At 47.5% G+C, this 16,253-nt stretch overlaps 1 protein-coding gene across 3 annotated transcripts in view; it reads right to left on the minus strand.

Moving 5' to 3' along the window:
• Nucleotides 1-14,328, minus strand: part of LOC101932103 (semaphorin-3D-like) — a 44,000-nt gene extending 29,672 nt beyond the window's left edge. For 2 of the 3 annotated variants that reach the window (XM_042861770.2, XM_005285279.5), the window contains exon 1: nt 14,165-14,327. The gene's annotated coding sequence lies outside the window, so the exon portion shown is untranslated. Of the gene's footprint in view, nt 1-14,164 lie in introns of all 3 variants that reach the window. The other variant, XM_024108777.3, reaches the window with a different exon arrangement.
• Between the last annotated feature and the right edge of the window lie 1,925 nt (nt 14,329-16,253).

Below are 16,253 nucleotides of genomic sequence, written 5' to 3' on the forward strand. Positions count from 1 at the left end.
CTTCCTGCTAGATCAGGCTGTGGGTGACTCTTAGGTTGCCTGAGATAGGAGAGCTCAGTGCCTTTAACTCCCCCTCCCCCAGATACCCGCTGCATTGGGCTGGCATTACGCTGCAGCGTGGGAGAGCAAGGCGCGAGTGGATTAGCCCCAGATCCCGTTCTTAAATCCAGGCTTCACGCTCCTGGGGGGCCTGATGCTGCAGTCCTGCTTTCACCTGCAGATGCTCTCCTGAGTCAGCAGGAGTTGGAGCCGGGGGTGTTAATGAAGCATTAGGATGTGCTGCCATGCCCCCTCTGGCCATTTTGGATGTGCTGAGGATGGATTCCAGGCACTGCAGCGTCTGGATGGGGCAAAAATGGAGAAGCTCATCAGGGCTGCAAGAGGGACTTGGATGGTATGTCTATGCTGCTATTAGACACCTGCGGCTGGCCTGTGCCGGCTGAGTGGGGCTCAGGCTCACAGGGCTGTTTAATTGAGGTGGCTTGGGCTGCAACATGAACTCTGAGACCCTCCCACTTTGCAGGGTCCCAGAGCCCAGGCTCCAGCCTGAGCCCGAACGTCTACACTGCAATTAAACGGCCCCTGAGCCTAAGTCAGCTGGCATGGGCCAGCTGTGGGTGTCTAATTGCAGTGTAGGCACACCCAGAAAGTCCCCGCAATTCCCTGAGCAAAAGTGAATCATGCACCGAGTCAGGCCTCGCCTGAGTGACAGGGCCATGAATGACCACTGTCCCACACCTGCTCAGGGCATAAGCAGGAGGCATTCCCAGGCCACCCTTCCCCCTACTGTATAGCGCGTCGCTCTGGGGCTGTGCTTACTGGATCTGAATCTGGAGAGGGGCCTCTCTGTGTGTATTCGTTTGAGTGGTGTATTAGTGTGCTGCTACTTGCATCTCCATGTACATGTTATGTGTAAGGGGTGGTAGCAGTATGCATGGGCACATACTCCTCTGTATACATCTGTGTGCAGAGACACATACCTATATCTGTGGGCCCAGCCTGTGCCTCTGTAAAAACAGATGTGTGTGCACTTGTCTGCATGTACACGTGTGTCGAAATCTCTCTATGCTCCATGAATTCCACGGAGGTTTTAGTTCCTACGGTGAAGTGTGATGGATTCCCCAGCAGCTGTGGCTGCTCCCTGCTTAATGCAGGGGCTCAGGGCAAGGCAGCTGTCGTCTTTCTCTAAATGAGATGACAAAGACAAAAATAAACGAGTTCCTTTCCTCCCTGCCTCACTTCCCTCCCCTGCTGTGTTTCCCGGCAAGGGGAACAGCCCTCTGTGCTGTGAGTGTGCACGGGTAGCTGGATGGCACGTACTGTTCGTGTGAGCCTTAGGTATACTTAACATCTCATCCCTTGTGCAAGTTACCTTAAGAGGCAGAAGTGTGATGAACCTGTGACAGCAGGGTAGCCAATACATGTACTGTAAAAAAGTGGCCTGTAACCTTCAGTCGTTTGGGGTGATACATATGAGTCAGGAAACTGCCTGTGCAGAGTCCTGAAGGCGGAGAGAGGGAGGGAGCAGGAGGAAGGGATGAATTCTGCAGCCAGCACTCAAACTGGGGAAATGCTAACAGGGTATAACAGGCACATTCTGTGCAAGCTTCCCTCACACCCACTCTCTGCCAGGGCCCCTCCATCCTGACTGGTAACCCCCTGGTTACTCCAGCACTGTGACCCTCACACAGTCCTGCCGATGCCCCTCAGTCCTGATTGGCAAGATTCAATGCGGTTATTGCAATTATCACCCCGTGCGGATTTCTCCCAAAAGCGGCAACACAGAAGCGTGCTAAGTTCCAGGAATGTGAAGGAACAAGCTCTGTCTGCTCTCAGCGTGCGCGCACACACACACACACACACACACACACACACACACACACACACCCCTCCCTCCTTTGGTTGAGCTGCTTTAGCTTTTCACCATCTGCCTTTCATACCTGCCTGGTAGGAGAACCCACCGCTCCCAGGTGTGGTAATAACAACTGTAGCAGACACAGCTCCATCCCCCTGATAATTCGGCGCCGGAGAGCCTGGCAGCAGGTCTTGTCCAGGTCAGGGGAACTTTATGGCTTGTTTTGACATTTGGGGATGTGAGCTCTTCCTTCAATTTTTATTCTTTCTATGTTGTGATGTAAAGAGTTCCCAGTCCTTCCAGGGTTCAGCTGTTTTGTCAATTTCACTCCATCTGCTGGGCGGTTGCCTCTGCTTTCTCCTCCTGCCCTATTCCGTGTATGGAGCTGTGTCCATCAGAACTATGCCGAGTTCTCTGAGGACCCGGCAAATCCCAGCTGCCGCCACTCTCTCTTGCACTGAAAAGAATTTTCCATCTGTTCCATGGACAGGATCAGTGGGATCAGGGCTTGGCAGGCTGCTCTCCAGGGAGCAGATCTTTGTCTGTCCAGAAGGGACACATACGTCTCTGGGAGTTCTGCTCCCTGAGGTTCCATTCTGCTGGCACCATGCCCCTTACGGCTTGTAATGCAAATGGGGAATGACTGTGCCCATTGATGGCCAAGGTGGTTAATACCACTTTAGGAGGGGTTAGGGAACTGGCTTTCCTCTAACAAGTGGCTGTTAATCCCATAATTTGGAAGCTATTGTCTGTGGCTGACGCACTTACCAGCTCTCACTCTCTATCTCTAACCTTCCATTCTTGAGCAAGGCAGTTATAGTGTTGGCTGGTGGCCTCAGGGTTCCTTGATCCCTCCCCCCTCTGGTTTCAGGCCTGAGTAATGCCCAGAGCCTGCACTTGTCTCGCTGGCTGGCAGTGGGCCAAGGGCAGGTGTTAATGCTGATGATTTCAGATCACTCGTCTGCCTTTGACATTGTTGACCGTGGGGTTTTGTTGACTTGCCCACATGGAGCGAATCCCCACCTTCTAGGACCTGTCCACTCTTTCTCCGGCAGATGAATCCTGCTAGGAGGCAGTGGGCCAAACTGGCATGGGGAAGTACCACCTGCACCTCCCCTCTACCAGCAAGTGTGGGTCTGGTCTGGCCCAAGAGCTGCAGGGAGCCCCCAGGTGCTGAGGAGGCGACAGTCGCTGCAATGGGAAGAGGTGTTCCAACTGACTAGTGATTACATCAAGTAATCAACCAGTGAATATGATGCCTCAGAGTAAAGTCTAAGCCAGACAAAATATTGTTACATGAGCCCCAGTAGAGTGGAGAGCCTCTAGGACTGTGAGCTCACTTCCTGCCTGGCTCGGGATTCACCCATCCCTAGCTATCAATGCCACCAGTTCAGATCCTATCTGGTGGCTCACATCGCTGCCATCTCCACACTGTTCACCCTTCATCTCTCGCCATTGAGAGCCCACTGTTTGGAAGAGTAGTTGTATGAAGTGGCCTGGCTCCTGCTTCCTTGACCAGCCTGGCAGGTCTTCTCTGTGGGGGGTAAGCCACAAGGCAAATGAAGCCAGATGGCAGCTGTGACGAGTTTGGACAGATTGAGAGGAAGAGGGCTGGGCTTCTCTCCAGACAAAGCCCAGGGTCAGAAAGGCGAGACAAGTGCGTGGCAGCCACATCTCAAGCTGAACCAGCAATGTGGCCTGCTTTCCTGGCTGTTTGCCTGAATCCCCACTCTGATGAACCACTGAAAAGGCAAGAAAATGTGTGCAGCTGGTACCCTGCTCCTTACACTAGGATCAGGCCTCTGCCCAGAGTATGCCTTCCAGACTCCCTTATTAATTATAGCAACAGCAAGCAGTGCAGCATCTTGGAACCTCCTTTACCTTCTGCCTTTGGGACTGAAGTTCTCTCCTTGCAGAGGAACGGAGCTCGTGCTGGTTAGAGTTTGAGCAGAGCCAATTCAGTCATTCTGGAGGACCAGGAGAAGGAATAAATCATGTTTCATCCCATGATTTAAAAAAACCCCATCCTGCAACCTTTTGAGAACTCCACAGATGAAACGACTGGTGGGAAGAAGTTGGCATTTGGCCTGGAAATAGCCCTGACAGAGGCGACGTATCTTTGAGTTTTCTGGTGAGAAATGGGTTTAGAATGACTAAGTTGGGAGCCATTGCATAGCGAATTCTGCATGCCTGGGACATTTGGCACAGGACTTTTCACCCAGCTCTTAGAATGTGCAGCTGGGGAAGCATTCACTGCACAAAGCATGCATGGCCAGCTCAGAGGAAAAGGTAAGTGAGGGACTGAGATAAGGACATCAGAGGAACCTTTGGCTTAGTCCATCTGGAGGACATAAGGTGCAAAAGAGTGAGGCAGGGCTGCTGTCTACTCTTTAAGGCTCACAAGAGGCAGTTCTGCTGTGATGGACCATAGGAGCTCCACACCACACAGAGGGCAGAGAAGGGGGATTCCTTCCTGTGAGCCTCCTACCACGTTCAGGGCAGCATTCTGGTGGTGTTCAGATTAGGGCACTTGTGCGTTATTGCCAATGTTCTGCAAGCCAACACAGCTTTCAAGACGTGGATAGCCGTAACTCTGCCCCCTCTTGTGTGTGCATAACATGGCCGTGTAGAAACTTCATCAGTGTCTTTATGCTGCACACTGTGATCAATCAGAACTTCTTGCAACCTCTGGCTCCAAGAACCCATGGCCCTTCCACTGCAGAGAAAGGAGAGTTGTTGATGGCCGTATCGTTTTGCCATGGAGTTGAGCCATCCATCAGAAGGCAGTGTTGCACCTAGTTACTTAATTCATAATGGTGTCAAGAGGTTTAAATGTCCTAATGTCTGAAGTGTGCTGATACCCTCTGATGGAGGGTGTGGAGGCAAAGTGCCCACGTAGTGTATCAAAGAGCCTCTATCCCACCCACATCACGGAGTGTGACTGATCCCTAATGCACTGCAGATTCCAGGAGACACACACATTCCTGAGAGCTCTTTACACTGAAATTCCCTTTGCTGGGAAGAAACTGACACTTGTCACCTGTCTAATAACACATGGTCTCACACTCAGTACAATAAGTCAGAGACCCATGGAGTTTGTCCCTCTTTACCACTCACTTCATCAGACTTTCTGAGCTGAATCTGTAGGTTAATGCAGCAAAATCAGATGGGGGCTTCAGAACTCGGTGTGCTGAGTTTGAGAGATGGCCATTGCCAGGCATGATGCGCTGTTGCTAGTGCTTTTTACATCAGCCCGGCTCAAGATCATTGGATGCCCTAGGGGATAGGAATTTAAATATATTCCATATCTAGAGGAGTGGGGGTTGCTGCAGTGCCCTAACCTCTCAGACCTGGAAACATGGGTTCAAATCAAAACAGAAAATAAATGTGATGGTCTCAATGTCACATTTTTACTTTTGGGCAGGAAAGGGGTGGGTTTGTGAGGGGGTGCCAGGTCAGGATTGAGGGGCAGTTGCAGAGCTGTGAGAGGACCCCAGGGCTGGCATAGCAGGGGGTGCCAGGTCAGGACTGAGGGGCAGAGGCAGATCTGTGGGGGGAGCTCAGGGCTGGCATAGTAGGGGATAGAAGCTCAGGACTGGGGTCATTGGCAGAGCTGTGTGTGGTAACTTGTAAAGCACTTGCCTGAATCTAGCAAGTGTTACCCACCCATCTTTTTCATGATCCTTCACTTCATGCAGAACAACCTTGTTAAGAGAAGATTGCTGGCTCACAGGATTTGGAATCAGAGACTTTCACCTCTAGGTCACCGGAGCAAATCTGGACATGGTCAGTGGAGACAAGAAGTAACTGGCACTGCTGGCTGTTCGGTGGCCTCTGTGAAACGTGTGTGGTCTGTGAGGTTCCTAGTGGTCGTGGCCTGACCTCACAAAGGGCCCTTTGCTCACAGTCTCAGCAGTGAGGCCAAGAACTGAAGGCACTTTCCCTAGAGCTGCTCAGCCTTGACACAAATGGGGGGGGGGGGGGGGGAAGCTTGCCCTGAAGCACGGATACATCACTATCCAGGGCTATCAAGAAGCCAGTTTCTAGCACTTGCATTCAACTCACTGAAAACTCTCCTACAAATACATTTCAAAGGGATTTCTCCTGCTGAAAGTTAATCTGCAGTAAACTAAGACCTCCTTGGCCCCAGAGCGAGTTGGTTGCTTTGCTCAGTGACCCAGTTAGATGGATTCACTGATGCCAGCCAGTGCCCTGGGCGAAGGTTACTGGGTCTTACCTTCCTGAAGCTGCTCCCTGCCTCAGCCGAGGGAGCCTGCCTCCCCCACCTGACACATCAAAGCTTTGCCGTATTTTCTTTTAATCCAAAGGAAGCCCACTCCCTGCCCTCCCCTGGTCTCCTGCTCTAATTGGAATAAAATAGAACAAACAGGCATGGGGGACTCTGGCAGAGAAAATGTTTTAATGAGCAGTAGGAGGTTCCTGCACCATCTCTGCTTCTTCTCAGAGGCTGTCAGCTGGAATGGCTCTGTAACTGCAGCCTGGATTTGATGGGAGGCTCTCTGGATGAGTCCCCAGGACCCCTGTACAGTGCCATGCTCCCACAGCCTCTTAGAAGAGCTGCTCTTTCTTTTGGCACATCCAGGCCTGCCTCTCTCACTCCCCGAGTGGCCTCACTCCAGGGGATAAAATGTACCATTCAGCCAGCCACCTCTGGAACGAACCTCAGTAGCGTCCCCTGTGGTTTGAGCCAGGGAAGGAGAGGCTCTGTAGTTTAATAAAAAGTTAAGAAAGAGATCTTGCCTGGTTTTTGCCTTAGGTGGTTCCTCTGCAGCCCTGCAATAAAAGGCCATGGGAATTTTCCTGAGCCAGGAGCACTGGATTTGGCCTGTCTAATCTCCTGGGGATTAGTGAATGGCTGAGAGGCAGATGCACACCATGCCTTTGGCCCCAGCTGGCCATTCATTCAGCCCCATGTAGGGGCCCTGCACCTGGGTGATCCTGGTGATGAGCTGAAACCCAAGGAAAATTTGTCAGGGGGGAGGGCAAATTGAGCTGATGAGAGGAAAATAAACCTGGAGCCCCCAGTGTCCTTTGCAGGGTCACATTTCTGACTGCGGCCACATTTTAAGGCAAAGAAGGCTCCCGTGTCCCCAGCCATTTAACACCATATCAGTCAAACCTGAATGAATCTAGCAAAGATGGGGTTAATCAAAGAGTGCTGAGGGTCCAGGAGGCGTGTCTGTATAAAGGCTCCCAACACAAATGATACATCAGCTCACTTGCACTGGAGTGAGCAATAGTGTAGCCAGGGCCGGGGTGTGTGGGGCCAACCTGATGTGTGCATGTGGTATCTATCTAAGGGGCTTTTGTCTCCCTGTCACTGTAGTATCAGGGTGCCTCAGTATCTAATTATCCCCACGACACTCCTGTGCAGTAGAGAAGTGCTAGTAAAGATGGGAACTGAGATCAAGACTAGGAGTATGTCTACCGTGGAGCTAGAGGTGTAATTTCCAGCTAGGGTCGCCACACCAGTGCTAACTCTGGGCGAGTTAGCCCTGGGGTTTCAGATGAGATTGGCCTCGGGGCAGCTAGCCAGTGCAGCTGCTCACTTCACTATGACTACACTGCTGTTTTTAGTGCACTAACTCCATCCAAATGTCTGCACCAGCTGGGAATGACCCCTTCAGAACCAATGTAGACATACCTTAGGTGATATGCTCAAGAACACACGGGCGTCTGTGGCGGAGCAGGGATTCAAGATCAGGTCTCCCACAGCCCAGGCTGGCTCTCTAGCCACTGACCCATCCTTGTTTTCAGATTAGGCCAGCCTTTTTGAAAGAGCTCAGCGTGCCAGGGATGCTCTGGCCCTTTATGTCCGAGTGAGTGTGCATGTGTGAATGAGAGCGGATAGGCACAGGCTGGGGTGTGGGTGTGGTTACAGCATTCAGGTAGTGGTACACTACGCAGGTGCATCACATGTGGTACAGTTCTGTTCTCAACATGACTCAGAAGAGACTGAAACCGAAAGCCATTGTCTACCTGGCTGTTCACCGCATTAAAAGCTCTGGGAAAGAGACTTCCTCACGTTATCTGACATCAGAAATCTCCCCCTGGAAAGCAAGGAAATAAACTTGAGCCTGATGCCGGGAGACGTGAAGGAGGTGGCGAAGCAACCACACAATACGTGGCAGCCTGCCAGTGAGTTAGACATGAAGAATCACAGCTGATGGCCAGGTGTTTTTGAAGTGCATTGTTTCTGTGAAGTCATATCCTGGGCAGGCACACGATTAGACTTTATTCGCCATGAGCAATAATTGTGTCCCATGTCATGCAAATAAAATAGTGTCGGCCCAGTGCACGTGTATGAGTGAGTGGCACAGTGGGTGTGAGTGGGCTGTCAGCTGGGTCTGGGTATACAGGGAATGACTGAGGATGGATACAGCACAGTCACAGGAGCATGTGTCCATGCAACCCATTGGTCAATGTGTTCATCTCTGCCTCCTCTACAGAGGATACGGATCAGTCACAATCCCTAGCTACAGAGACAGGCTCTTTAACTCTATCTGTAGAGACTCCTGCTTTTAGTTCTCAAGGTTCCCAGTTGAGTTCCCAGTGTGGCAGCCATCACATCTATGGTACTGATACACCACCCTAACACCTTGCTAGCCAGGTACCGGTGGGTCCAGGGGTCTGTTTGTTTGTGCTCATGATTGTTATGATCTGTGGGGATATTTAGAGAGGCAGCATGACCCAATGGAAAGGGCTCTGGAGTGAGAACCAGCCCCCCCCCAATGAGTTAAAGAGTGTTCTGTTCCCAGCTCTGCAACCTCAGGCGAGTCACTTTGCCTCAGTTTCCCTAGCTGTGGAAGAGGGGTAATGATACTATCAAGTCCTGTGAACTCTGTTGATGAAAGGCACTCAGAACAAAGGCATTTGGGAGAGCAAATGTGGGTCATTTAGGAAACTGAAGAGGAGAAAGAGCTCAAAGCTAGGCCTGGGAATTCCTGGAACAGAACAAACTCTTTTTCCCCCTCTCTGGTCTGGGGTTCTGTCCTGCCCCTCTCAGGAGCTATGTCACAGCAGGTCATTACCCCAGTTAAGAATGTTGCCTAAATACATGCATGTGGGGAAGGACTGGCTGCATCTTTCCCAAAGCTTCTCTTCTCCCTCTCCCACCCTAGTTTAAAAGCCTTCCCAGCTCCAGCTGGGATGTGTGGAGCTACTCAGCTGATTCCTCAGGTGTCTGTCTTTGCCTTGCTCATTTTTTCAGCACCAGGTCTGTGCCTGGGATCCCAGGTTTTGTAAAAGCACCGGTCATTCTGCGCTCCCCGGAGAGGTCCTCGCTGTAATTCCAGCAAGAGTGTGGGCTGGGCTGTTTCTAGAGGAAGAGGCAGCTCCCATGGGGCAGTAGCCAAGATTGGCAATAAATCTTCCTTCTCACTGTAAACAATCCTGGAGAGGGTGTCACAGGAGCAGGGATGGAAGCGAGGAGGCCAGGAGCACTCGCCTGCTTTAGTATCCGTCAGTAAGTGCGTCCCGTTGGCTCTTGTCCCTGCTTTCTGTGCAGAGAAGACCATTCCTAGGGAGCTCTGTTGTGGCTCCTGCTCTAATGAGCTCAGCTGTTATTCTTTATGTGTGAGCTTGGTGCTGGCGAAAGGAGTACAATGGACAGCCCTGTAGCGTTAAGTCCTCTCATGTACAGAACAGGTATGGTTCAGCCACCTCCATGAACAGGACAGGCTGTGGCATTTTGGAGAAGGCTTGCAGGCCAGTTTTATATCTTTACAGGTTCCCTGTTCAACTCAACTCTCTCTCATCTCCACTGGCTGCAATGAAATTAGAGCAGGGTATTTGGCCTAGTGTTTCTAATGGAACTGATAACTCCTGGTCCGCCACATTCCCCCATCTCGAGCTAATGAATAATAACTGTGTTTGTATCTCTGCGATGCTTGCACTAAAGTTAGATCAATAAGGAATAGCTACAGACAATAAGCAAGGCTCTACAACCTGTATAGATTCATAGCTTCATAGATTCTAGGACTGGAAGGGACCTCGAGAGGTCATCGAGTCCAGTCCCCTGCCCGCATGGCAGGACTAAATACTGTCTAGACCATCCCTGATAGACATTTATCTAACCTACTCTTAAATATCTCCAGAGATGGAGATTCCACAACCTCCCTAGGCAATTTATTCCAGTGTTTAACCACCCTGACAGTTAGGAACTTTTTCCCTAATGTCCAACCTAGACCTCCCTTGCTGCAGTTTAAGACCATTGCTTCTTGTTCTATCCTTAAAGGCTAAGGTGAACAAGTTTTCTTCCTCCTTCTTATGACACCCTTTTAAATACCTGAAAACTGCTATCATGTCCCCTCTCAGTCTTCTCTTTTCCAAACTAAACAAACCCAATTCTTTCAGCCTTCCTTCATAGGTCATGTTCTCAAGACCTTTAATCATTATTGTTGCTCTTCTCTGGACCCTTTTCAATTTCTCCACATCTTTTTTGAAATGCGGTGCCCAGAACTGGACACAATACTCCAGCTGAGGCCTAACCAGAGCAGAGTAGAGCGGAAGAATGACTTCTCGTGTCTTGCTCACAACACACCTGTTAATACATCCCAGAATCATGTTTGCTTTTTTTGCAACAGCATCACACTGTTGACTCATATTTAGTTGTGGTCCACTATAACCCCTAGATCCCTTGCTGTCGTACTCCTTCCTAGACAGTCTCTTCCCATTCTGTATGTGTGAAACTGATTTTTTCTTCCTAAGTGGAGCACTTTGCATTTGTCTTTGTTAAACTTCATCCTGTTTAACTCAGACCATTTCTCCAATTTGTCCAGATCATTTTGAATTATGACCCTGTCCTCCAAAGCAGTTGCAATCCCTCCCAGTTTGGTATCATCCGCAAACTTAATAAGCGTACTTTCTATGCCAATATCTGAGTCGTTGATGAAGATATTGAACAGAGCCGGTCCCAAAACAGACCCCTGCGGTACCCCACTCATTATGCCTTTCCAGCAGGATTGGGAACCATTAATAACAACTCTCTGAGTACGGTTATCCAGCCAGTTATGCACCCACCTTATAGTAGCCCCATCTAAATTGTATTTGCCTAGTTTATCGATAAGAATATCATGCAAGACCGTATCAAATGCCTTACTAAAGTCTAGGTATACCACATCCACAGCTTTACCCTTATCCACGAGGCTCGTTATCCTATCAAATATCAGGGGGTAGCCATGTTAGTCTGTATCTACAAAAACAACAAGGAGTCTGGTGGCACCTTAAAGACTAACAGATTTATTTGGGCATAAGCTTTCGTGAGTAAAAACCTCACTTCTTCGGATGCAGCATCCGAAGAAGTGAGGTTTTTACTCACGAAAGCTTATGCCCAAATAAATCTGTTAGTCTTTAAGGTGCCACCAGACTCCTTGTTGTTATCCTATCAAAGAAAGCTATCAGATTGGTTTGACATGATTTGTTCTTCATAAATCCATGCTGGCTGTTCCCTATCACCTTACCACTTTCCAAGTGTTTGCAGATGATTTCCTTAATTACTTGCTCCATTATCTTCCCTGGCACAGAAGTTAAACTAACTGGTCTGTAGTTTCCTGGGTTGTTTTTATTTCCCTTTTTATAGATGGGCACTATATTTGCCCTTTTCCAGTCTTCTGGAATCTCTCCCGTCTCCCATGATTTTCCAAAGATAATAGCTAGAGGCTCAGATACCTCCTCTATTAGCTCCTTGAGTATTCTAGGATGCATTTCATCAGGCCCTGGTGACTTGCAGGCATCTAACTTTTCTAAGTGATTTTTAACTTGTTCCTTTTTTATTTTATCTGCTAAACCTACCCCCTTCCCATTAGCATTCACTATGTTAGGCATTCCTTCAGACTTCTCGGTGAAGATCGAAACAAAGAAGTCATTAAGCATCTCTGCCATTTCCAAGTTTCCTGTTATTGTTTCTCCCTCTTCACTAAGCAGTGGGCCTACCCTGTCTTTGGTCTTCCTCTTGCTTCTAATGTATTGATAAAAAGTCTTCTTGTTTCCCTTTATTCCTGTAGCTAGTTTGAGCTCATTTTGTGCCTTTGCCTTTCTAATCTTGCCCCTGCATTCCTGTGTTGTTTGCCTATATTCATCCTTTGTAATATGTCCTAGTTTCCATTTTTTATATGACTCCTTTTTATTTTTTAGATCATGCAAGATCTCGTGGTTAAGCCAAGGTGGTCTTGATTCCCATGGGACCTTACCTATCAGCTCTCTGAGCTTACCAAAATCTGCCTTCCTGAAATCCATTGTCTCTATTTTGCTGTTCTCCCTTCTACCCTTCCTTAGAATGGCAAACTCTATGATTTCATGATCACTTTCACCCAGGCTGCCTTCTACTTTCAAATTCTCAATGAGTTCCTCCCTATTTGTTAAAATCAAGTCTAGAACAGCTTCCCCCCAGTAGCTTTTTCAACCTTCTGAAATAAAAAGTTGTCTGCAATGCAGTCCAAGAATTTGTTGGATAGTCTGTGCCCCGCTGTGTTATTTTCCCAACATATATCCGGATAGTTGAAGTCCCCCATCACCACCAAATCTTGGGCTTTGGATGATTTTGTTAGTTGCTTAAAAAAAGCCTCATCCACCTCTTCCACCTGGTATACACACTCTCATTTATTTCTTTAATGGATTGGATAAACCTGGCCTGTAGGAAAATCTGACAAAGTCTGATCTCTGCTCTAAAGTCCTGTGGGTGGAACTTCAAGGGGCCTAAGGGAGTTGGTTAATGGGATTTGGGCCCCTTTGAATGTCCCAGCCTATATTTCTGTGTCTCAAGTGTGTGTGTGTGTATATATATATATACATATATATATATACACACATACATACATACACACACACACACACACACACACACATATATATATATACACACACACACACACACATATATAACTCCTGCTATCCTTTCTGGGCCATGATAACATGACCTCTCTGGACACTAAGCTAGCAACAAGGCTATGCTGGCTCCTAGCTCAACAAAGATTCCATGCTGCTCACCAGCAGCCAGCTAGATTCCAGCCACACACCTATGCAGTGATACAACACCGAGAGATCGCAAACTAAGCTGAGTCCTGGCAACAGCCTGAGATTTCTGGCCAGCTATATTCTGCCGACTGACAATCCCCCTACAGTTTCCATTGGACTTGGTATCTTTTAAGCAATATCCCAGACGGCTGGGTAGCATTTCTGAATACAGTATCATCAGACCACTGCTGTGCTCCACCCCAGCAGGGGGTGTCATATCAGGGGTGGGTAAATAATCTCTGGGTACACAGTTTTCATTTAAATTTGCAAAGTGCTTTGGGATCCTTTTCTATCTATAAACATATAAGTGCAAGTAATTAATTATTATATTGGTCCATTGTTCAAATGAAATCTTACAAAAAGACAATGTTGAAACATCCCTCCCTTTCGAAAGGCAGTATTGGTTTTGTCTGCCCAGGCTCCCCAGTCATCAATAACACAAGTACTGAAATATTTAGAAACCTAAAGAGCGTGAGTTAAATGATTCTTTCAGAGAGCACTTTACATTTCTCAGGGTCTGTTTCTTTTCTGCCTGCTACATTGCATGTCCTGAGTTTCTGGGAGTAGAGCCCTTGCAGAGAGGGAGGTGCGACAGCTGGTTTAAAGGAGCAGAACTTTGCCCTGGAGAGGGTTTAACTCATTCAGTGGACTTAGTGGTAATTTTTTTGTTTAAACATTAGTGCTGTCAGACAAAGTCAAATGGAAAACAAAGATTTATTTAGTCATTTTTACTTTTTTGGGAGTAGGGGGACCCAGCAGAGTAGCCTGTGGTCAGTGGAACAGTCCTCTGAATGGAACAGTCCTTCAGTGAAAATGTGATCCATAAACTAATTTCAGATTGTTAAGATTTATTGGTGGAAAATTAAATGGTCAGAGTAAAGAAGCCATAGAAATTACCAGCATGGAATATACAAAGCCTTATCCTGGTAATAAAATCTGCTGAATCCAAAGTAAGGCATTTATAATGATGACAAATAGGCTTACCAGAGACTTCCCCATCACATAATATGGAACAGGAGTGAGAGAGTAATCTCTGTTTGCTCTTTGAGTTAGGAAAGGATAAGTCACAGTCAGAAGCCGTTTTGCAGATGTAGAGGCCAGCTGTGTGCTCCGTTACAGTGGGTTAACCCTGACATAACTCCACTGACTTTGATGGAGTTACACTGGATTTGTCCCAATGTAAATGGAAACACAATTTTGGTTCCACAGGGAGAAAAAAATACAAAGATTTTCCAGCCACTAACAGTAGCACTTTAATAACTCTTTGCTACTCACCACCCCAAGGCTCTGCTGACTCTTACAGATGATGAGCTGCTGTCCCTTTACCAGTGTGCTGTCTGCTTATGCTGCTTTCCTGTTTCAAGCTCAACAGCCTCCAGTGCATTAGCCCCTTGCAAAGCAGAAGCACCTGAAATGTACAAGAAAGCTGTAGAGTAAGGGTGGAGTCAAGAGGCAGTGATGTCATCCAAAGATGGCCTCCATTCATAAAAACAGTAGGAGCTGTTACCAGACCATCTGTTCCATTTATTTGTTTCATTCTCAATCCTTAATCCAGTTCCTTGGCCCAGACAAAATTTGCTGGGAAGAGGTGACATCTAGTGGTAAATGTCTGTATTCATCGAGCTAGATGTTTGGATCCAAATACTTTCCAAGGACCTATTGTAAAATTGCAAACTGGCCACTGATCATGGTTGTGAAGTGGGTGCAGATTTTTGTATTAAATTATGTGTTCTCTGCTTTTCTAGAGCTCATTTCATTTGAGGAGCTCAGTACACCTGACAGAGATTGATTAACTCTCAAAATATCCCAATAGGTAAACACTTTGTGATTATCCCTCCTTTATAGATGGGGAAACTGAGATACAAAGAGGCCAAGGCCCAGATTTTCAGTGGTATTTAGGCATTTCTCTGCTCAGCACTGAGGCCTACGTGATTTAGGTGGCTACGTCCCATTTTTAAAAGTCACTTAGGCACCTAAGGGGTGTGATCCACAAAGGCACTTAGGCATTGCAACGTTGAGGGTCATGGCACCTAGAAAATCCAGGAATAACATTGTGATCCAAAAAGCCAAGTTAGGCAGCTAGGCTCCCTGTACAATGAATTGGAAGAGAGAGGCACATATGAATGGGGTCCACAAAAAACAGCACTTTTAGCAGGGAGCTGCTGAAGCCAGCCAATAGGAGATGCCAATCAGAAGTGTATGATAAGCCCTGCCCCTCTCTTGCAGATGGGTGCCTAATCCAGGGAGCAGGGTGGCACCTAACTCTGCTTGGCGATCTGTGAACGGGCACCCACCGCCTGGAGTCAGATGGCTTAGGCCCCAGAGCACCCAGGGAGTTGGCCCTTATGCCGGACCACGGATGTTGCCAGACCAGGGAGTGCCAGATTAGAGTGGTTCAACCTCTAATATTTAACCAGCTATTGGATCAAGGCATGAAGTGATTTACAGTATTAAGTTAAATTCTTACAAAATGTTGCATGCATTTAGACCTTGCTATGAAGCAGGAAAGAGAATTATTCCCTTTTGTGGTGTAATTTGTTAGCTCTCCTAGACTAAGGAGAGTTAGGCATAGTCAGTATCTGAATGGGAGACCGTTCAAGTACATGTTACTTTGGGTAATTGCATTCTGCCTTCCAAAATTGCCACTATAGTTTCAGATTACTAGATCATGCATCTTCATTTCCTATCCTAAATTTGTGTGTAGAATGAGTGTGTGCTATTAAACAGCTACCAACATTTTCTCCCCGAGGTGGCTGCATGTTGCTGGTGGGTCAAGAGGCTTCCGTCTGTTTATAAAGCACTCTGGGATTCTTTGGGATGAAAGGAACTATTTATATTTGTGATATTATCACTATTACTTTGTAAATATTGCTGTGTAAAGTTTGTGCTCATATTTTTTTACTCTTTTGGTGACTCCGCTGGGCTAATGGAATTGAGCAGCTGTGGTGTAGTGCACTGAGCAGCCTACAGAGGAGTCAGGAGATGTGGGGTCTAGTCCTGGCTTTGACGCTGACTTGGTGTGACCTTGGGCAAGTCATTTACCAGCTCACTGTCTCAGTTTTCCTGTAAATAGGAATAATAATGTTTAGCTGTTTTTGTAAAGCACTTTAATATCTATGAAAGAAATATGCATAGGAGAAAATTATTATTATATCTAGAACACCACCGGGAAAAATCAGTTGCAAATAAAAAAAAAAGGGGTGGTAACGGAGTATTCTAGTGAGTGAAGTTATAACAGATAAACCTGTCTTCACTTTTCCTTGTAATCCTCTTCTTCTCCATGGCTTCTGATGCAGATCCAAATATTATCTCTTTTGTACCCATCCAGCCATACAACATTCATGCCTGACTTCAGTCCAGTCCT

This window comes from Chrysemys picta, chromosome 7 (genome assembly GCF_011386835.1).
Source record: "Chrysemys picta bellii isolate R12L10 chromosome 7, ASM1138683v2, whole genome shotgun sequence".
NCBI classification, from domain to species: Eukaryota; Metazoa; Chordata; order Testudines; family Emydidae; genus Chrysemys; species Chrysemys picta.